A 23,221-nucleotide genomic window follows, 5' to 3' on the forward strand; every position below is an offset into this window, starting at 1 on the left:
AGGTGCTACTGGAAGGAATCTCTATATTCTTACATTTGATGGCATGTTCAACTCTATTGTCAGCACAAGGATGCAGTTCTGAGCATAGTTACCAGGAAATAATTCCCTTTAAATTACGGTAAGTAGCACTTGGTGCAGGTACTTTTTAATTTTAACTGGTTACATTTATAACTCGCCCTTCCTCCCAGGAGTTCAAGGTGCCTTACATAGTTCTCCCAACCCATATTATGCTCACAACTACCCTGTAAGGTAGTTTAAGCTGAGAAACAGTTACTCAACGAGTTTAAACTTGATCTACACTCAGTTATTGCCTGATACTCTAGCCTTTATCAATGATTTTGATTTACTAAATTTGTCTACATGTTGTCACATGAAAAGTTAGGAACAGCATGACAACAATGTGTGGTTTTTTTGTTGTTGTTTGTAACCAGCAGATAATTTGCAACTGAAATTACACATGGAGACTGCTGGCCGCTATATTGAAAGATAATGTCCACACACGGCGTATTGCAGTGCTTTGCTGTGCCCACGAGGAAGATGTGTGCAGAGTATACAAATGGATAAAAGACTCTAGGCTACATATTTATCTTATGCATGTCATTGGCCCCCTTGGAACCATATTAGAAAATAATAATGCATTGTGGGAAGGGCAGATGGATGTCTATATGTACAGTGACTATGATTATCTGCTGCATAATAATGGTTAGAAGCCTTACCTGACATTCTGTGTTTGGACAAACAATCCAGCAGGGATTTGTGTAGTTGGAGGGCTTTGAGAGCCACACCGGCAACCTGAGACCAAAGTGAGTTTATGCAAAGGCTGGGGATTCTTTTCAGGATTTGTAAAACAAATGCATTTCTGTGATGCTGATCAGGGCCACCTGCTATGCAGGGTGTTAAATAGGCTATCTCATTTCCATATGTGCATATGTAACTTAAGTCCTGAGTTCTTCTAGGCTGTCCTTGAAAGGGCTGCCAAGCAATTGAAAGGCATATATTCTATCACAATAAGCTTATTTCCGCAAAATCATCATTCCCTGCCCCAGGAGCAAGACCATCAGGGAAAAAGAAATATGTGCAGAGCTGTATTAAATTCCAGAAAGCCCCTTATATTTACCAGAATGTAACTAAGCATCTTATATTATATTTATATGCATGTTTATGATACTGGAAAGCTCTCCCTATTTTATATTTGGTTTGCTTTGAAATTACGGCATAAAGGCTCATAACCTTGGCCCGAATGAGGCAATGTGTATGAGCTTCTCCACATGTCTCTTCCCAAAGTAGCAGCTCAGCATCCTGAACCTGCAATGCCCCAGCTATTTGAGTTCTGGGCTTCTCTTTAGAAGGCGCTGCCAATCCTGCCGAATTGTGCCAAATTATGTGTTGATTTTGTAATGCAGACTAATTTCCACCAGAGAGTAGGATGAGGCTCCCAAAATAGTTTTCACTTTTGACTAGGAAACGTATCAGCTGGGAACTGAAATCCTGCAGCCAAGAAAAGGGGGGGGGGGGAAGCAGCCCAACAAAACCCGACCACCAAACATTGGAGACGTTCCCATCTGAATTCAGAAACAAACCCTGTGACTCACCTCCCATCTCGCCTTGTAACTAATGGCAGGCCTTAGATCCAGAGGTGAAAAGCCAGCAGACTAATTCATTGAGTCACAGGGCCTCTTTAAAATATTGATTGGTTCCTGCAGTTAAGCAAGAGAAATTTGTCGAAATACTGGATTTCATCTCTACGGGAGCCTATCCCTCATACAGTAACAAACACAGACACTTCTCAATAGGATCAAGGCTCTGGGCATGAATGCACACACACACACATGTCTGTGTAGTACTAATAAAATAACAAAGTAGGCTTACTTCTGAACATTACTCTGCATGCCCAGAAACAACAACAGGCCGCCATACCACAAACAAAAGGACGATGACATTTCAGAACACAAGGTAAAAAATATGAAGCAAGGTGGTTGAATGAAAAACCCGAAAATTAATGAAGAGAATTTGCTCAGCTCTGGAAAGACCTCCTTGAGAGAACCAAGGAGAAATAGTTTTAGAAGACTGTTTAGAAGGGATTTGGATGATACCTGCCCACCTTTCTTTGTTCACGACAACTGTTTATATCCTTTCAGGATACAAATTCTTCCAAGGTAGCTCAGAAGCAACATATAGTGACATGGTCGGTCATATAGTGACATGGTCGGTCATGATGTAGTCATGACATAGTCACTGGATGCTTCCCACAGGGCAGGTGGGGGTAGAAGTAGCTATTTAGTGAACCATCATTCTGATTGATGGTTCACTAAATTGTTATTTAGTGAACCATCATTCTGATTAGTGGGACGCAGGTGGCGCTGTGGGTTAAAGCCTCAGCGCCTAGGGCTTGCCGATCGAAAGGTCGGCGGTTCGAATCCCTGTGGCGGGGTGCGCTCCCGCTGCTCGGTCCCAGCGCCTGCCAACCTAGCAGTTCGAAATCACCTCCGGGTGCAAGTAGATAAATAGGGACCGCTTACCAGCGGGAAGGTAAACGGCATTTCCGTGTGCGGCTCTGGCTCTGGCTCTGGCCAGAGCAGCTTCGTCACGCTGGCCATGTGACCCGGAAGTGTCTCCGGACAGCGCTGGCCCCTGGCCTCTTAAGTGAGATGGGCGCACAACCCCAGAGTCTGTCAAGACTGGCCCATACGGGCAGGGGTACCTTTACCTTTACCTTTACCATTCTGATTGGTTTGAGGAGAGACTAGCTAACACTGTGTGACTTCAAGCAAATGTTATACCACATTTTCCAGTGCATTTTCCCATTTCTGTGTTATTGCATACATTCCAACATGTATGCTGGAATTGGAACACACAACCTCCCATCCATACTTCTATGGGAGTCACGCGACCCGTTTGACATCGCAGCACAAAATGGTGCGCTATTACAGCACCCAAAATGGCCACCATGCTCTCACGGGGGGTGGGGGGTGGGGTATCCCAGTTTTTCAAGGAAACCTGCAAGGTATGACTCTGGTGTAAATTCCACCAACTTATGTTCCGCCAGCTAAGCCAAGATGAAACAATTACAAGGTACAGTACAAGATCTGCCTTTCTAAGATTGCTCATCCCCCCAAATCTTGAATTTGGACCACATTGTAAGTCACTGCTCAGGAATCTAGAATTAAACTTTCAGATTCTCTCTCTTTCAAATATGAGATATTGCATGAACACGGTCAAAAAGGGTCTGATACAATTAAAGAAAAAGTTACGAATTACTTTTCCCCTAGGGAGATTTTAAAGAAAATACTGGACAACCATTTGCTAAATTGAGATCCTCTACAGCCCAGGAGACAGAATGTTGGATTTGCCTCTGGAAGATCTAGGCTTTTCTTTTTTTAAAAAAACCGACCTCACTGTGTGGGTATATCACTATTCAAAAGTTCTACATTCTGATAGTAGGGGTTATAGCTGTAGCTCAGTTGCCAAGCACATGCTCTGCGTATATAAGGTCAGCCAGGTTCAAGTCCATGACATCTCCAATTAGAGCATCTCTCAGGTAGCGGAGCTAGGAAAGACATCTGTCTGAGACTGCAGAGCTGCTGTCAGTCATGGCAGAGAAAGTACTGAGTTAGACAGGCCTTTCATCTGATTCAGGTATGTGTGGTGTGTGTCTACACACACACACACACTTTTAGATATATGGCATTCTAGTCAGGGCAGGTATATAAGGTCCTTTCCATAATTTGTTTTTTGGGGGTTTTGGTCACTTTTTACAGTTACATATTTTAGGAGCCCATCAGATCTGCATGATGTTCAGCTTCAAAATATATTTAAAAATAAACTATGGCATGTAAATGAGCAGCTTGTGTGTTTTTAAAATCACTTCCCCCACCCCCTCTAAAACCAAATATTCCAAACTTTAGTGGGCCTGAGTCATTAAGCAGAGAAGTATACTACAATAATAAAATTATCAAGCAAGCTTTTGACAAGCAGTCATGTGCTTGTAAATGAAATTTATTTAGGTGCCACTCAAAGCATTGTAATTAAGAGGTACAGAATGTATTACCAGATGGTTCCTGTTCAGTATCTATTTCCTTTGGAGAACAAGGTGATTAGGAGTAAGCACTAACTTGTAATTGAGCACTAAAATACCCTAAGGGCCTGATCCAGCTCCCATTTTAAGCTACCATGGCAAGTGACCTAAATAAGAAAAAGTATTTCCTTTCAAACTACAGGAAACATTTGGATAAATGGGAATGCTGTTTATACTGTATGTGCTGTATTTATACCTTTTGCTTCTGTCAACTCTATCAACTCTGGATTTCCAGCAGAAAAATAAAAAAATCGAGATGACTTCACTTCCACCTCTTTTGTATGAACCACATGAAACAAAATAGTTGGCTTCCCCCAAAACAACAGTGATGGCATAAATAATGTTTTGGAACAACCTGCATCAGAGGAGTCAGTTGCAAATGCACTGTAACGGAAGCCTGCTTAAAATTAAGAAGATTGCTGAGCATTCTTGAAAGTAACTTCTGGTGAAAAGTAAGTTTAGGAACATCAAATATGGAATGGCTCATTCTGTGATGGTGATGTTATAAATCGGGATAGAACAGATCTGGGATTCAAATGTGGCCTTCCACAGCTTGTGTTTCTCCCCATCCATCCCCATCCCTGCTCCACACTCTCCTGAAGTGTCACTGAGAATGTGAGAATGTCTCTTGCTCTAACCTGAGTGGGTCTTTGAGAGCGGTGTGGGTATTTAGGAATCTTTGAGTAACCTTGCAGCCTATTCTACAAAAGGTAAGTGTCACATCACTTGCTCTCTTCACTTTGGCCCTGACCCCCTTTGATTCTGGCTATACTCACCATGGGCATGTGTTTCCTGGAAGGTTGCTGTGGCGTTCATACAGAGCCCCCGGTCGTTTCACGGACTATTGACCTGTACACCACTACTTTATTTTTCCGCTGACACCAATTTTGTGGAAAAAACCCAGGGTTCCCCAGTGAAGTATTGAGTCTCAGTCAGGTAGAGTTAACAATGAAGATTAAAGTTTATTTCAAACACAAACAAGCTTTAAAATATATTCGAAATGCTGTCACTCTATTCCCTCTCAGTCTTGCCCCTGTCTCTAACACACTCTGACTCCTCTATCTCCCCCCACAAAAGAACCAACCGAACTAACTGTCAAAACCTCTGGGCTCCACATCCAGGCTTTCTTATCGGTCAACCTAGTAACCCTTTCTCTCCCCCAATACAAACGTATCCCCAAAGAATGGGCAAACGCCACAGTTGCCTTAGAAACAATGCATCCCTCAGGCTGAAAACACTTCCACACCTCTGGTTTAAACCCTTGGTCTTCTCGAAGCTGAGGACAGCATGAAGCCTGAGACAAAAAGTAAGCTGATGAAAACTGTGGATAATTTATTGATTTAAAATATGTATGTCCTGTGTTTCCTTATACAGTGGTACCTCGGGTTACAGATGCTTCAGGTTAGAGACGCTGCAGGTTACAGACTCTGCTAACCCAGAAATAGTACCTCAGGTTAAGAACTTTGCTTCAGGATGAGAACAGTGCAGTGCAGTGTCGGTACAGCAGCAGTGGGAGGCCCTATTAGCTAAAGTGGTACCTCAGGTTAAGAACAGTTTCAGGTTAAGAATGGACATCCAGAACGAATTAAGTTCTTAACCTGAGGTACCACTGTAAAAACTCAAAGCGCCTACCAGATGAGAACCACAAAATCCAAAGATCCAGAAGACAGGCTCATTTGGGAGTTGGTAGTCCTTCAGGTCCTCTTGTCCTGAGTTGTATAATGACAATAGATGGGGTAAAGACTGCATTGAGATGGACAACAACATTCTTGCCAATATGCCACCAGCAGTGGTGAAGCTACCTGCTCCAGCACCGGGAGTGGCGTACATCCGGGGGCGTTGCTGGCACGTGTCCCAGGGGGTGTGGTGTGTGTTGGGATGTGTGTGGCAAGTGGTGTGTGTCCCAGTGCGTGTGCTGCAAACACCCCGGGGGTGCCAGGGGCGGGGGTGGCCGCAATGTCACCCCCGGATGTCAGCCGGGGTGGACCGCCCCTCTGTCCCTGCGTCTGCCAGCGGCCACTGGACCAGAATTAGGCTGAGAAATTTCCTGGCATCCAGTGAAACTAATGGAGTAATGTACAGGACAGAACTTAAACTGGTAAGAACTATCAAAGTATGGTTCATTTCAGAAAGGTAAGTAAAAACTTTTGCTCATTTTGCTGCATTTGGGGCAATAGTTTTTAAGTTCTTCATTATTTTCTTGTGGTTGTTTAAATAAGTGTTGTGGTTATTGATATATAATATTGTATTTATTGACTGGACAGATCAGCTATTTATGAAATAAAAGGTAAAGGTAAAGGTACCCCTGCCCGTACGGGCCAGTCTTGACAGACTCTGGGGTTGGTGCGCCCATCTCACTCAAGAGGCCGGGGGCCAGCGCTGTCCGGAGACACTTCCGGGTCACGTGGCTAGCGTGACAAAGCTGCATCTGGCGAGCCAGCGCAGCACACGGAAACGCCATTTTACCTTCCCGCCAGTAAGCGGTACCTATTTATCTACTTGCACTTTGACGTGCTTTCGAACTGCTAGGTTGGCAGGCGCTGGGACCGAGCAGCAGGAGCGCACCCCGCCGCGGGGATTCGAACCGCCGACCATTCGATCGGCAAGCCCTAGGCGCTGAGGCTTTTACCCGCAGCGCCACCCGCGTCCCTTTATGAAATACTGTTTACTAAATATTTGTGATATAGGTGTTGTGGTTATAGATTTGGGCTTCTAAATGGTGTTTCTGTGTGCTCTGGCACTTGTCCCCATGTTCTGTGCATCAGAAGCTGTTTAGTCATGCTGGCCATATGACCCGGAAAGCTGTCTGTGGACAAACGCCAGCTCCCTCAGCCTGAATCAAGATGAGCACCCATAGTCGAATTCAAGTGGGGGTCCTTTACCTTTTTACCCTGTGGTTATAGATTTGGGCTTCTAATTTAGAAAATGTATAGATGGAGGCTTGCAAAAGGTGAAATAGGCAGACCTTGTTTTGTTAGACCATTAGAACATTAGGCCATCCAGCAAACTTGATTGGCAGCAGCAGGTTTGTTAGAAATAAAAGGAAGTACTTTGTCAAGGCAATACATAATTAACTTGGGGGATTCATTGCCAAAGGATGTGGGGATGACCACTAGCATAAATTTAAGAGGACACGGCGGACTGTAAACTCACCACACACCTTTGACACGTCAGTAGGAGCAAATAGAATGCCACCGCTCTATAAAATATTGCTCCACAGTGACTTTGCCACATCAGCCACCACCTTTCTGCACATCAGAATCCACCCCCCCCCTCCAAGAAAGTAGAAAACAGGTTTTCACATGTCCACTATGGATCAAAACCTCTTCAGTGTATTTACGGTCTGATAAAATACTAATGAGCAACTATTTGTCAGCCGATATGGTTGCTTTATTTTTATTTCAGTGTGGCTACAAAGCCTAATACTTGTCTTTTATCAGACACATCTGCATTTAAATAGTTAAAAGGCAGCAGTCAGCAAGAAAACCATTGTTTTGCCTTAAATGCAAGACAGAGGTCTGGATAGCTCAGTGATTTAGGTAAAAGATCTTTCAGATATATGAATGCATCTCTACAAGCCAAAACGTGAATGTCCCTCCTTTTTTTTATTATTGCACAAACTCTGCTATTATGAAGCTTTATGATGCCACAAATATTTTTCATTCCGGTTATTTTTAAAGGATTCACAAGAGTTGGACCTTTGAAAGTGAGATTAAATAATTTAAAGACCACAAATAAAGGGAGAAAAGATTGTTGTTCATGGGGGGGGGGTGAGTTGTTATATGCTTCCCGTATTTTCTGGAAAAGACTGGCATTAGTGCTAAGACGCAGACAGTTTTGTAGAGGAAGTCACTACAAGTGACTTCATGAGCAACATATATTGATCTGGGTTGCATACTGTACTTTGAAAAGTTTGCTCAAAGACTAGGAAGACAAAAGAAGCCATCCAGATGCAGCCTTATTGAATTTGCTGGCTTCCAATCAAGCCTCTAAAGGAGGAAGTTCGTTTTCTAATGTGCAAGATTGCATTCCTGTAACTTCTCAACACACAAGTTCCATTGCACAGGACACATTAAAATGAACCAGAGATGCATGCTATGCAGCAAAACTAATTCATTTCTTTAAGAATTGTATTTCTTCCCCTCAGGGAGGCCAAGTTATGTCATGGTTTTCTCATCTCCCACAACAATCCTGTGAGGTAAGTTAGGCTCAGAAACGGTGACAATCACCCAGTGAGCTTTGTGGCTTAGTGGGGATTTGAATCTGGATCTCCCCAACCCTAGCCCTAACCCCAGTAGGAGTCTCCAGCCTTGAAAGCCCTCTGTATGCATTTGGGGGGGATTCCTTGACATGTTCTAATTAATCTAAGAAATAAGTGTATTGGGAGTGCAGCTTGCCACCACACTACATGTGTACATTCTCCCAAAATTGACACCTGAAAAGTGTAAACGTATCCTCAGATTAAATACACAGGAGTAATTCAAGGGGTACACTTCCTTCTCACTTACTGCCCCTGCTTAAGTTTGTGACACCTGCCAAAAGACTGGTGCTTGTCCCCTCCGGCATAGTATCTGTGACTTTTAAGCATTGTCTGGCAGGCTGATGTTCTACTGGTATAGCTTTTGTGGCCACAAAGAGAGATTTATGGGAAATTACTTCACCATGTGCGTTTCTGCTTCTCATATATAGTGTTAAAAATCTCCATCTAGGACTGCACCAAAAACACAATTCTTTGCAAGATTCGTAAAAGAAAAGTTTTCCCTGAAGAAGGCTCTCACATATTTGAACATGACTGGGGAACTACTGGCACTCCAGATGTTTCCGGAATACAATTCTCATCTGTATGGCCAGGAATAACGGCAACTGTAGTTCAGAAATGTATGGAAGGCCAAATTTTTATAAACGAATTGCTGGCATCAGTTCAGGTTCACTACCACCTCTCTTTTCCCTACTCTTTCAGCTTCTGCTGAATTTTGGTTCTGAATTTTGTTTTCATTTCATCCAGCAGTTAAAAGTACAACAGCCTTGATAGGGCAAGGTGGCAACCCTACGAAAACCCTTTGGATCGTGGGCAACATTTTCCCAATCAGAAGTGGAAGAGGAACATTGAGTAAATCCATAAGAGGCTTCTTCATCGAGCCTCAAGCTGAGCTGTTTCAAATTAAGCTTAAATTGAACTGTGCCATTTCCCACATAGGAGTACTGGGCAGGTTTTCTGTCCCTGAGGTGGTTGGCAACTCTGTTGAGAGATAACACACTTCAGATTCCCTTCCTTTCTTTTTGCCTGCTTTGTGGCTGATGCCACAATTGTAGGTCTCCTTAGTGGTTTCTGAAGTTTAAATAAGCTGTATTTGTGACAGTGGGAAACAATTAGGCCCAGCTTTGCAGTCTGAATGAGGGAAAAAATGGCCAGATTGATCTCCTAGGACCAAAGCAATGAATTTCAGGCTCTCACTGATACCATGTTGATGAGCGGAGAGTATTGAGGATGTTTTGCAAACAAAAATAGCTATTTTGAATGCTGCCGTACCCTATCTCCATTCCATCACCGCAACCAAAGCTGTGCTGCAAAATTTAATCCCTCCCTGACATTGCAAATCAAAATCATAATCTAGAAGTGAAAACACATATATACCCCTTCCTGAAATATTCATCAAGCAGCCTAGCTAGGCCTCAATTAACATCACTTAATTGAATCATCCAAAACTTGGTCTTTTTGGCACAGTGTTTAGTGCTATGTATTCAATGGAAATAAGAGCAAAAAATGAGATGTGCAAGTTGCTTGTGGTTTTAATTATTTTAAGCAATGAATTGGGTCAATCAGAAGTATCATTTCTCATTCTCTGCATGTCATTCACTTTGCACTGATATGAAGTGTAGCACTTTTCTGAAAATTCATCCTTTTCACCTTTTTTAAAAAAACAACACCAAGGACATTTCAATTAGTTGTCCTCATTCCATCAAACTAAATTTAGTCCAGACATGTCAGTCTCTGACTTTTAAACTTCCCTGTTTTTATACAATCTTCAACATCATTTAATAGTACTTTTTAATTTTCAAGAAAAAAGTTAGCTCTCGCAGGAATTCTATACTAAAGTATTAGATAGAACAATTTAAATATTTAATAATTAATATTTCCATCATTACACTGTGGTGGCTTCTTTGAAGTAGCCAACAATTAAAATTTTTAAACTGGGATGGATCGGTATCTGGTTAAATTGTTTTTATTTCATGTAAATCAAACCAGTATTATCCATTTGGGAAGCATTTGGGAGTTCAAATAACCCTTTATCATACCAGAGAGCATTTATAATTCACTGAATCTAATAAAGTGAGTACATTTTTGACACTTCTCCCCGTCAAACAGGAAGCCTGAGATTAGATGCCCCCCATATCAAATAATATCACTAGCATTTAAAAAATACTTTTTAAGTAGTGCAAACTTTAATTTCGCATCAAATGAGCCTCTTCACGTGGTGAATGATTTTCTTCCCTCTGACACATTTTAATGGCAATAATTTTGTAAATTGTCAATACATAATCATATCAGCACATGCCTGCTTTACAAATGGCACCTCCAGAGCGCACTAATTAAGCAGCCTGCCTCATACCGTATCATCTTAGTAAACAAATGTAGGGAAATTCTCCCCCAACGCACCCCGCTCCTTCCAAAAACCACTGTGAGGACTCTCTCTCTCTCTCTTTCACTCCTGGAAATCCGTTTGTTAAGCTTCTGTTTCATTTGCCTGCCTTTCAGTTTAAAGCGAGCCGCAGCCACTGCGAACACAATAATGAAAGAGGTCATGGAGCACCAGTTGTGCATGAAAGATGCGAAAATTTACTGCAAATGAGACAAGAGCAGTAAATTCATTTTTATTCAAATTACTGTCATCATACATTACCACTTCTCCTGTAAACATTGTGCTTCAGACAGTGTGACAGCATATTATTATTTGTGAGATTATACTATTATTAAGCTATTAACATGTCACCTCCTGCTTGAAACAATGACTCAGCTTGCTACTGCATAATAGGACAAGTTAGGAAGACAAGCTGAGGTGACTGAAAGGTTAGCAGTAAGAAGGCAGGCTGGGCTTAGAATGACAGCTGGCACTTAAAGGCCAACATTTATTCAAAAGAATCCACATAACTATTTGTTGTTGTAGTTGTTGCTGCTGTTGATATTAAATTCACACACCCAATTCGTTTCCACCAACGGGTCCTTTAATTCTCTTTCTCTGAGCCTTATTACACTAATTCTCTAACCATCAATTATTTCGGGGGCGGGCGGGGGGGGGGGGAGAGAGAAAACATTTCTTCAAAGGCAGAGCCAACCAGGAAACAAATACAGAGACAATGAGCCTAATGGTTTAAAAAGAGAGAGAGGAAGAGAGGAAGAGAGGAAGAAAACCCAACCCCAGTCCGATAACCGTTCTTTCATTCACAACATATGGCTGCCTAATTGTGAGCTTAATAAAGAGAAGTTCAGCTTTGACCGCTCAGATGCTAGAAATGAGAGATCAACAGGGCTCGTACCATGCTATTACATGGCCTCTCCTACTTTTGACAGAAAAGCTGTAAGTTGTCCTATAGGTATTATCGCTAGATTCCCCAGGAGGTTGCTAATGATTAAAATTTTATGGTTTATAGGCTTCAAAGGCATTTACTGTAGCATTGCCATCCAGAGTTACTGTGGCATGCAGATCACAATGCATCATATGCTCTAATTTTACCTTGTGTAAGTGCTTGTGACAAATCCCCCCACGATAGCCCTCCTACTTAGTATTCTTTTAAAAACTTCATTTGCTACAAGGGAATATATGCCTCTCGTCTAAGAATATGTACGGGGGGGGGGGGAGTGGAGGCCTGGGGTCCAGAAAATGCCTGTGGCTTAATTTTGGCCCTGGATTCCAAAATATTAAAGCTCAAAAAGTACTTAATGCTCATCAGCTGCCACTGGGTTTAAACAAACAAATAAATAAACATTCTAGGCAATTTTTTTCTGGGAGGAAAAACATAGAACTAGAAAACTACCTTTTCCAATTCAACGTATGGAATGCTCTGCCACAAGGTGTGTTGATGGCTCCTGGTTTGGACAACTGAATGGGGATTGTAAAATTTCATAAATCTAGAGGGTGTGCTCAATAGCTGTATGCCATGGTTACTAAATTAATTTATTTCATTTATATCCCACCTTTCTTCCAAGGAACCCAGGGCAGCATATGTGGTTCTTTACCCTTCAGTGTTTATCTTCACAACAACCCTACAAGGTAGACTAGGCACAGAGGAAGGAGATTGGCCCAAGGTCATCAAATGAGCTTCATGGCTAAGCAAGGAGCTGAGCATGCATCTCTCCAGTCCAAGCCCAAGAGATGGCTAACCTTTCTTCTTCTTTTTTCGCCCAAGGGTCACTTTCACCCTTGACCAACCCTCTGGGGCTGAACTGGCCTATGACATTTTGCTGCCAGAGGCAAAGGGTAAGATAGTGCTTCCCCTGTCCATGATCAGAAGGTTACTGGACTGAGGGCTGACTCAATCGTCAACACTGGCAACAGGATAACAGCATCTTTCAGGACACATGAGGGCTGCTAGCTAGTTCAGGGTATGCAGCACGGGCCACCTGGTTTACCTACTTCTGCCCTCCAACAGAGAACAGCCAAGGAGGAGATACTGCTTCCATCCCTCATCAACTGCCACCTGAGGTAGTTGGCTTACTCTGTCCAATGGCCGCACCAGCCCTGCTCTGGGGACTGTCTCTAACACAGAGGCAAACATAAACACAACTCCATGAAGTTCAGTTGAGGAGAGGTGTGTATATTATCACCCTCTCTCTACTTGTGAAATGATCTATCTGACAACCAGAAAGGGGGCAATTTGAATCCTCATCAGGTTTTACCCCAGCACTGTATCTGCTTCCAGGGTGGAGAACCTCTGGCCTGGAGTGGGGAGCAGATGTTTATCACTTAAAGATTCCAATTGTTCCTCCATCGCCACATGCTTGTGGGCCAAATTGAGACCTCTGCTGGGTCAAATTTGGCTTAGAGGCTAGGAGTTCCTTGCTCTGGTCTGTTTAATTTCTCTTTCTCTCTCTCTCTTTGCTACTGTCGCCACCAAAATCAGTGGAGTTGGGAGGGCAAAACATTTGCTTTGAGGGCTGGATTAAGACTCTAAACAGGGTTAGCCATCCCTGCTGTAACCACTACATGACACTGAAACCTGCATGTTAAACAACAGGATACCTCTTGGGAATAAACCAGGCCTGGAGAAAGCAGCCACATTTGCATCTTGCTTGTGCAGTTCCTGGAGGTGACTAGCTCACTACTGTTGGAAAACAGGGTGACTGAATAAATGGATCTGGGCCTGATCCCACAAAATTCTTCTTACATGCTTAGAAAACATTATTCCAAGCTCACCCTTGGAGCATTTCTCTTACTGCCAGTGAACCAAAGCTTTATTAGCAAAATATTTTTTCATGTTCGTAAGCTAAATAATTTCAGCCACCTCATTAATACATAGGAGCCTACAGACTGCTTTGCTTGTTACCCCACATTTAAAAGGCAGGCCCTAACCTTGCCTTTGTTCTGCAGCCACACTGCTGTGTTTTCACTTGGATTTTTGGCATAGGTCTGAAAGAAATGATAATAAGATAGAAATGGTTTTATCCAGATGTGGTTTTACATTTATAAGGTTCATTTACAGTGTAATCCTAAACAGATTCCCCTCAGAAGCAAATCCCAGAAGATTCAATGACACTTCCTAGTAAAATGTGGTTAGGATTGCAATCTATGGGGCTTACACAGGATATAGGATCACAGTCTAAATTATTCTTTTTGCTGTCTTTAAGAGTTCCACTGAAGCCTGGCTACTTGTTCATGTATTGCTGCCTCTGAGTGTGCGAACACTTTGATTTCCCTTGCTCTTTAAACACCATCTCTTTTATTAAGTTTAAACATGTTTATGTAAATAGCTTTCTACCCTTCTTGCTTAGCAGGTGTCTTGTGGGGGGAAATCATTGTGTAAAATCAAGTAAATACTAAGGGTTTCAATAGCTTTTCTCAAAATTAGTTTGGAAAGTGCCTTGTGAGGTAGAACAAACAGAGAGACATCAGTGTGTTATTAATGATACCTTTTTAAGCTTGCAAAGGAATAAAAAAGAAAAGAAAAGACAGTCAAACAAGGTTCTAACACCTCAAAGGCTCTCTTCTTTATATGTTGGATACAATGAAAGCTACAATCCTTAACTACACTTCTTAGGCTCTGTGCTTAGAAGTGTCATTTTAAGCAATATTCTGGGCTTGAAGAATACATCTTTGATGTCTTGAAAGCTTGGATAATATGTACTATTTTGTTATCTTTGTCCTTAAACAGCTAAGTAGCTCAGAAATATGCAAATGTGAATAGCCAACAGGTCCCTATTTAAACCTTTTGCAAAATTATAAACACAATTCTGAAGATGCTGGTGGTACCTACATATGAAAGGAATGTCTGTGAGCCCTGATTGGAGATTTCCCTTCTCTCTCTTGTTTCATTATTTCTTTCATCTGTCTTTATTTAGTACAGAATAGCAGACACCCATTACAGAAGGACTACATTACTTCTGGGAACTGACCCTCCTTGTAATTGACTCCCTCTGAAGACTGGAGATACTTCAAAATAGAGCCTAGTGATATATCTGTCCTTTCCTATGTTTCCACAGCTCATCCTGTCTCCAAACGGCATAGCTCCGGTTTCAGTGATACGTCCCAGCTGCTAAAAATGCTGTGGCTCTCTGCCATTGTCAAACAACTCAGTCTAATCTCTCTCTTTATCGCTCATTTCCCCTTATTTATACAGGTGCCTGAAATGCATGGGGGCTGAGAAGGATTAAGAATATTACATAATTTGTGACTGTCATTGGCTCTTGAAAACCTAAGCAGAGAACAAGGTATGGTCCAAAGGTTTGTGAGGCCACCACCTGGCAGGTCTGCGTTGGGTCAGTGCCTGGGTGGGTGCCTGACTGGGGAACGCCTTGGGATCCATGACAGAAGAAAGGCAGGATATAAATGTAAGAAAATATTTCTAATCCATTCAGTCCATTCAGCTTTGTCATAATAATCAGTCAGCCTCTGACTCCCTTTCAGAACAATATTCATATCCAGAGGCTTCCCAGGAGTTGCTAGCATGTATGAAGGAAATCCCCACAGAGGCCATAAACTTGTACTTCTTGCTACCCTCCATGCAGCTTGTGACTGTTTTGTCAGGATGGTCCAAGAAATGCCTGTAGCAGCAATAATACAGCCTGCCTTTCACTTTTCCACACAAGGCTGTCCCACGCAAACTGCAGACTTCACAAGAGCTCCCCAAAGTCAAGTGTAAACTACTTTCATCCTAAGCATGTTTACTTAGAAATGTGAACAACTGAGTTCAGTGGCACTTACTTCCCAGCCATTGTTGCTTAAGGGTAATAGCCTAACTGGCAATCCTGGTGCTCATCATGGGTGTTTTTCCCTGCCTGTTTTGCATCAATGGCACACATTGCACCAAAGCCCATCAATGCAGTTTTGAGGACTTGAAATTCTCCCGGACCTTTTGTTATTTCTGTAAGGATGGGTAGCAGCAATTACAGTGGTACCTGGGGTTAAGAACTTAATTCATTCCGGGGGTCTGTTCTTAACCTGAAACTGTTCTTAACCTGAAGCACTACTTTAGCTAATGGGGCCTCCTGCTGCTGCCGCACCGCCGGAGCACGATTTCTGTTCTCATCCTGAAGCAAAGTTCTTAACCCGAGGTACGATTTCTGGGTTAGCGGAGTCTGTAACCTGAAGCGTATGTAACCTGAGGTACCACTGTACTGGCTGTGCATTTCATCAACTGCACCTGCTCCAAAGGTCCCAACCCTTTTCAGAATAGAGGTGTCTTCATGATCCTTATCTTCGACAATACTTTTCATGGCACTGCCCTTGACGCTGACTGGATAGGGTGGCATTTTACCCCAGAGTAGACATATTGAAATTAATGGACATAATTTAGCCATATTCATTAATTTGGGTCGGTCTGCTCTGAGTAAAAGTTAGTTCGCTGCCACCCATAATGTTGCAGCATTCCTCCTGATGACTACAATGCAGACAAGTGAGGACATACCCAACATTTTCTTCAGCAACCAGACTGGCTGCTTGTGCCTTTCCAGGTCCAGGTCAAAATGCTTGTTTGATATCTTCATGGCCTGGAACAAACATGCCTTAGAGACCACCTCTCCATGTAAGCCCCTACTCTACCAATCGTGCTGTTTATCACCATTACACACAAGTAAAGTCATCAACATCTGGGTAGGACTGGCTCTACCATTATACAGAGTGAGACAACCATCTGAGGCAGTAGATGCATAGGGCCAGCATAGCAGCTGGTTATTCTTCCTCAGACCTTCAGCCATTCCCCTCTGTTGCAGCATGACCTCTCCTGGGCCCTCGAAACTGACATGGTGCCTCAGGTGTAATGAAGCTTGCTGCCCCATCATCTGTGTTGAAATATGATGCAGCTGTCAGTCCAATCAGCTTCTGTACGTGGAATGGGAAGAGGGCACTATAATTTGCTCCAGGCCACAAAATGTCTTGGGCCAGCCTTGCAGAGCTTGCACTACAACTGCTTGTTGTTCTTTTACTTTCCTGTTTTCTGTTTGGTTGTATTGTATGTAAACTGTCTTGAACCCAGGAAAGGTTAATCACCTCCTCCTCTCAAGCTAACTCTCTTTTGTGCGCACACCCCATATCCACATTAGCATTATGAGGCCTGCATGACACCAGGAATTCCCTGCTCAAATCATAATTTCAGTTCTGCTCTACCTAAGTAGCTCAAGGGATGCTGCAAGGCTTGGGAAATCAAAACAGATGGAAGGAAGCATTTCCAGTTAGATTATTATTATTATTGTGCTGGAATAGTCCTGAAGAAATCTTGCAGCACCTTTTAACAGTTAAAAATCCCATGTCAAATAGCCAGGCACCTCATTAGACCAGCCAGTCAACATGGCAGTCAGTAGTGCACCAAGCCCAAGGGGTAAGCATTTTGCACTGACCGGTCCATTTCCTGATCATCTAAAGGAGCATACAAAATATTGAGCGAGGGCCATCTCAGCTTCCCAGAGCAACTGCCCACATATCCTGGAAGAGGATTGCCTCACATTTTGACAGTATTTGGCAGTGTTTGCGTAGCAACTTCTCTCAGTCACCTCCAAGACTAAATCAAAAGTGCTAGGTAGAGGTACTTGAGCCAAAGAAATTACAGCTAGCACCTGGATATAGTGTTATGCAGTAACTTTTAGTATTTTCAGACTATCCCTAACCATAACAAGGGCTGAAATGCATTCTAACCTTCATAGTGCAAAATCACGTTGGCAAAAGATGGGACTCCACAGTGCCATCTGTTGTCACAGTGTTATAACGCATATAAAATGCTTTTTCTTTAATAATGTAGCTGAGTCCCCAGTCTAGACATGCTCCAGTCTAGAAGGCATGCTTCCTCAACCTCGGCCCTCCATAACACTATATCCCTGCATAACACTATATCCAGGTGCTAGCTGTAATTTCTTTGGCTCAAGTACCTCTACCTAGCACTTTTGATTTAGTCTTGGAGGTGACTGAGAGAAGTTGCTACGCAAACACTGCCAAACACTGTTTTTTGCCTACAACTCCCATGATCCCTAGCTAGCAGGACCAGTGGTCAGAGATGATGGAAATTGTAATCTCAAAACATCTGGAGGGCCAAGGTTGAGGAAGCCTGTAGTAAAAGGACAGGGATGTTCTTTAAGCACAAATCAATTGTCCAGAAGTAATTGTTTATAGTCACAACTGCCCAGTCTAGAGCCTGGGAGGATTCAGGCTAACCTCTAGGGATTTTATCGCAATACCCAAACTGACTGACCGAACCCAAAGGGTGCTCATCAATGGTTCCTCTTCATCCTGGAGAAGAGTGACTAGTGGGGTGCCACAGGGTTCTGTCTTGGGCCCGTTCTTATTCAACATCTTTATCAACGACTTGGATGATGGACTCAGGGGCATCCTGATCAAATTTGCAGATGACACCAAACTGGGAGGGGTGGCTAACACCCCAGAGGACAGGATCACACTTCAAAACGACCTTGACAGATTAGAGAACTGGGCCAAAACAAACAAGATGAATTTTAACAGGGAGAAATGTAAAGTATTGCACTTGGGCAAAAAAAATGAGAGGCACAAATACAAGATGGGTGACACCTGGCTTGAGAGCAGTACATGTGAAAAGGATCTAGGAGTCTTGGTTGACCACAAATTTGACATGAGCCAACAGTGTGACGCAGCAGCTAAAAAAGCCAATGCAATTCTGGGCTGCATCAATAGGAGTATAGCATCTAGATCAAGGGAAGTAATAGTGCCACTGTATTCTGCTCTGGTCAGACCTCACCTGGAGTACTGTGTCCAGTTCTGGGCACCACAGTTCAAGAAGGACACTGACAAACTGGAACGTGTCCAGAGGAGGGCAACCAAAATGGTCAAAGGCCTGGAAACGATGCCTTATGAGGAACGGCTAAGGGAGCTGGGCATGTTTAGCCTGGAGAAGAGGAGGTTAAGGGGTGATATGATAGCCATGTTCAAATATATAAAAGGATGTCACATAGAGGAGGGAGAAAGGTTGTTTTCTGCTGCTCCAGAGAAGTGGACACGGAGCAATGGTTCCAAACTACAAGAAAGAAGATTCCACCTAAACATTAGGAAGAACTTCCTGACAGTAAGAGCTGTTCGACAGTGGAATTTGCTGCCAAGGAGTGTGGTGGAGTCTCCTTCTTTGGAGGTCTTTAAGCAGAGGCTTGACAACCATATGTCAGGAGTGCTCTGATGGTGTTTCCTGCTTGGCAGGGGGTTGGACTCGATGGCCCTTGTGGTCTCTTCCAACTCTATGATTCTATGATTCTATGATTCTATAGTTATTCTGCCTAAAGCACAAGTAGCACTGAAATTTGCTTTGAGTGTACTATTAAGAAACAGCAAGTCAGTGTTGTATTCTTTGAGTTTGATAAGGATCCCATAGGTTACCCAAACGATACCCAGAGGTTGTAATAACCTTATTCATAGGACCAGAAATGCTATAAGGGTATGCCCAAAACCAATAGCAAGGTACATGCCAGCAGTACTTACTGCAGATTTGAAAGAAACATGGCAAGTCTTGCACTTACCACACAATAAAATGGCAGGCCAGTAGTGGTAAGGCCTTTACTCAACAGTGACTTGCAAAACAAAGTGGAGTCTGATACCACCTTAAGAGGTATATGGTCAAATTCAAACCTTCATTCAGCCATTGTTAAGGTTGAGCTGTAGGTAGGTGTCGGCACCTGAGAGTTTAGCCAAGTAGTCAACATCAGGGTGCAAGGCCTGGAGAACAAGACCAGGAGTTGGAACAGAGGAAGATGTTTGTATTCATGGACGTAGCCAAGGGGAGGCAGGGAGGGGCAGCTGCCCCCACTAAATCAATAAAAATCAATAAAAATACATAGCTAACGGAGGTTCTGCACCCCCCCCCCAAAAAAAATAAATCCTGGCTATGCCCATGTTTGTATTGCCTCTGCATAATTGCAACCACAAATGGGGAGAAGGCTCTTGCACTCAGGTCCTTCTTATGGGCTTCCCATAGGCATCTGGTTGACCACCATGAGGACAGGATGTTAGATTAGATGGGCCTTCGGAATGATCCACCATGGCTCTTCTTACATTCTTTCAACCAGGAGCCACACTTGAGAAACACACAAAAACCTCCAAGCCAAGAAGACCTTGCTGTTCAGGCAAAGTCTCATCTGAAAAGAGAGAGCCTTTCAGCACCTTTCCTGTTCAGGAAGGTCTAATGGCCAGGATCTCAGTCTGGATCATGAGAATACACCACTGCCCGGAATATGTTCCAAGCTCTGGTAGTTCACCAGCTTCTACACATAGGTGCAGCTGCACATAGAATCACATCAAATCAAAGTTTCTTGGTTCTGCTTCAGCAGCTCCTGACTTCCATGATGCTCACAGGACAAATCTGACCTAAAAACTCTCAGGCTAAACTGTTTCACAGGCATGTGAAGGTAAAACTGGGAGTGGTGGAGGGAGGATCATGTTTGCTACCCTGGAGGAAATGTAATTAACAGAAATATATACCTGTAGGCCACAGTGCCGCAAATGTTCGATCTGCCATCATGCATTCTACAAAAAGTGATTTGAAGATCATAGCCAGAAGAATTAATGTGTGTGTGTATGTGTTTATAATTCACATCAATAACTTTTCTGTGTTATAGCTTTACTATCACAAAAGTTCACTGCCCTCTGAAAGAAACACCTTTTCTAACTACTACTACTACTACCACCACGACTACTACTAATACAAGGACTTATTTGCATTTCAGAACACCAATGACACACACAATGCGTATTATTCTTAAATATTTGGAGATATGCTCTTGCCACTACTTCACCCAGTCACTTATAATGGTGTGCTTTCTTCTATCACAATAGATGATAAGACATTTAGGGCAAGCTGTAAAGGGCAGAAATCTTCCATTCTCCACTTCCTACCAACATGGCAGGCTTCCTTTTCAGAATGTTGGAAACTGTTAAAAGCTGCTGAATAGGAGTCACCAAACTCCCTTCATTCTGTTATGAATGCCGGCTCTCGTGTGTTCACTGCTGATTAGACTACATTATTTCTATGATCCTATTGGGCTTCACACAAGGCATAGAGGCACTTGCCCTTATTTGAAACTAGCAGACACCAGGAGAATTTGCTGATTGCTAATGAGAAAGTGAAGGTTTTGTTGATATCATCTGGGACATTCTTGCTGTGGTCTGCTATTAAGATCTGGAGCTCTACATAACACACCATATTAAACAGGCAGTGATTTTATTATGGGATCAGTATAACTTTTCATGTCTGTTGTATTCCAAAAGCGTATGCTGAGACACCTTTTTTCCCCAGAATATGAAACATAATACCGTGGTTCAAGCTGCATTATTTAAAAAGGGGCAATGTGGTTCATAATGTTACATTTATTGCATACTCTTTAAGCCACTTGACCCATATAAATATTACTATAGAGTTGCCCTCAGTTATTAAATTCTTATTGCTTATAAAATGGGCAGCAGGAAGTATATAATCTATAGAGTAAGGTGTGTTTTGATCTGAGTGCTTTGGAGAGAGGAGGAACACTAGGAACAAATGGGTTTCAATTCTTTCCATATTCTGAAAGCATTTTTTTTTCCTGGCTTTAAGCAACCAGCAGGTTATTCATTCAATTATGCCTCAGTGTGCCAAACAGCAATTTGACTCTTGAGGGTTGGAAACAGAAAATTCACGTCTTCTGAGAAATGGATTTCAGAGACTTTTGCCTTGCTATGGATGGGACTGGCGGCGCTGAAGTCGAAACCTCAGGATACATTCCAGCCTGACGACAGGAAGTGTCCCTCTGATTTTGCTGTGTGTTTCTGTAGTGTCATCAACAGTGGTTGCCTATGCTCACTTGTTTCCACCCCTTCCTGGGGGAAAAAACACAAATGCAGCGGCAACATTTAGGAAGTGTCAGTATATATACAGAGAACCTGGCTTCCCCTTCCTCTCATGAATTGACTAGAAATGTATGGAGCAACTGTCCGTGTCCATGACTTTTGTCACAGCCCTCTAAACACTAGGGTTATCTTTCCAAGAGGCGATACAGTTATTCAAGCCGGCCTTGTTTCCACCTGGTTAGGCTAGCTGAGAATAAACCAAGCCCAATGCTTTCTGGAAGCATTGCTTATAGAACAGAGTTTTCGAATACATTTCCTTCCCATAGCTTTCAAAGTATGTTCTCTAAGAGCACAAGGCACATTCTCTCCCCCTTTCCTCCTCCTCCTCCTCCTCCTCCTCCTCCTCCTCCTCTCTCTCTCTCTCTCTCTCTCACACACACACACATATGTGTGTATTTATATACCAGACAGAGACAACAACATATTAACATAGGTAATTTCACTTCAGAGTTGCTAGGGCCAGCACCTCCAGACCTAGAGGTTACTGCTGTCAAAGCGGGACCTTTTTCTTCCTGTCACTCCTTTCAGAGATGAAGGAAGAGATTTCCCTTAGCCTACAGCATTTAGCATGGAGACGCTCTACCACAACATTTTGAAACTATAGAAATCACGAAGCCAGCCTGTGACCTTCCATTTCAGTGACAGTACAGGAATCCCTGGAGCGGCGGAGGCATCCTCTGATATTTGGAAAAGTGTCATGTTTTCTTTACAGAGAAAACTGTCATATTGTTGTTGGCATAAAATACAACACTTCCTGGAGTTGTGATTTCCTTGTTTGCTACAAAATGTCACCTGGGCAACTGACATGTTTTTGTGTGTGTGTGTGTGCTGGTTTTTTGTTTTTGTTTCTTTGCTTAGAGCAACTCGCTACTTATGATATTCAAATAAAGTAGCACTTGATACCCCAAAGCCATACTGGAAAGGCAGAGCAATTACAGATGTCTAAAATTCTTCCCACAGATGCATGGGGCGTTGTAAAAGATGCAGATCCCTGCTGGAATTTCATTGATAACAAGCTAAATATAGCTCTTGTATCATTTGAAATGTTTTGATGTTCTGTGCAACAATTCTTCCGTAGTGAAAAAGAATAAAATACCAATACAAGCCTGTGAGTAATTTTTCAAAGAAATGACTCCAAAATAAGCAATTCATAACTGTTAATTTTGTAACATAATGGAAATGCTAAACCTGCTCCACCTTCAGCCAACAGATGCAATTAGTTACTACTTACTCCCCACAAATAGTTTTAGTTAAGGACATTACCGTGGAATGCCGTTTTCCTTAATCATTTGAACTTGCTTAATCAGTATTCATATATGTCAATCTTACACTTTTCCCTAAGACTCAACCTTTTAAATGTGTCAGCAACATTTAGGGTTAATAACCTGTAAACTAACTCACTCTTTCTCAAACACACACACACACACACACACACACACCAGGAATGAGAGAACACCCAGAAAGCAAAATCAGCAAGTCTAGTTGTCCCAGATGACAACCACTAAAGAAAGAAAAAAAAGCCTCTCCTATAAACCTTTCAAATATTATCAAACCCAGTGAAGTAAAATTTCATTTCTTAATTTTGCAGTTTTGTTAAGACAGCTGA

The 23,221-nt window shown here is 42.6% G+C and overlaps 2 long non-coding RNA genes across 3 annotated transcripts; one reads left to right on the plus strand and one right to left on the minus strand.

The window, feature by feature from the left end:
• Positions 1 to 10,558: 10,558 nt before the first annotated feature.
• LOC307216690 lies at positions 10,559 to 13,002 on the minus strand. 2 transcript variants are annotated; one of them, XR_013839274.1, is made up of 2 exons: positions 12,705 to 13,002; positions 10,559 to 10,852 (listed from the first exon to the last, which is right to left on the minus strand). It is a non-coding gene; the product is annotated as an uncharacterized lncRNA (long non-coding RNA). The 2 variants fall into 2 exon arrangements; XR_013839275.1 differs by lacking the exon at positions 12,705 to 13,002 and adding an exon at positions 12,270 to 12,356.
• LOC307216687 lies at positions 12,673 to 22,703 on the plus strand. Its single transcript, XR_013839271.1, has 3 exons — positions 12,673 to 12,777; positions 14,909 to 14,999; positions 21,323 to 22,703. It is a non-coding gene; the product is annotated as an uncharacterized lncRNA (long non-coding RNA).
• Positions 22,704 to 23,221: the final 518 nt, after the last annotated feature.

This window comes from Podarcis cretensis, assembly GCF_951804945.1.
Source record: "Podarcis cretensis genome assembly, chromosome: 5".
Classification (NCBI taxonomy): Eukaryota; Metazoa; Chordata; class Lepidosauria; order Squamata; family Lacertidae; genus Podarcis; species Podarcis cretensis.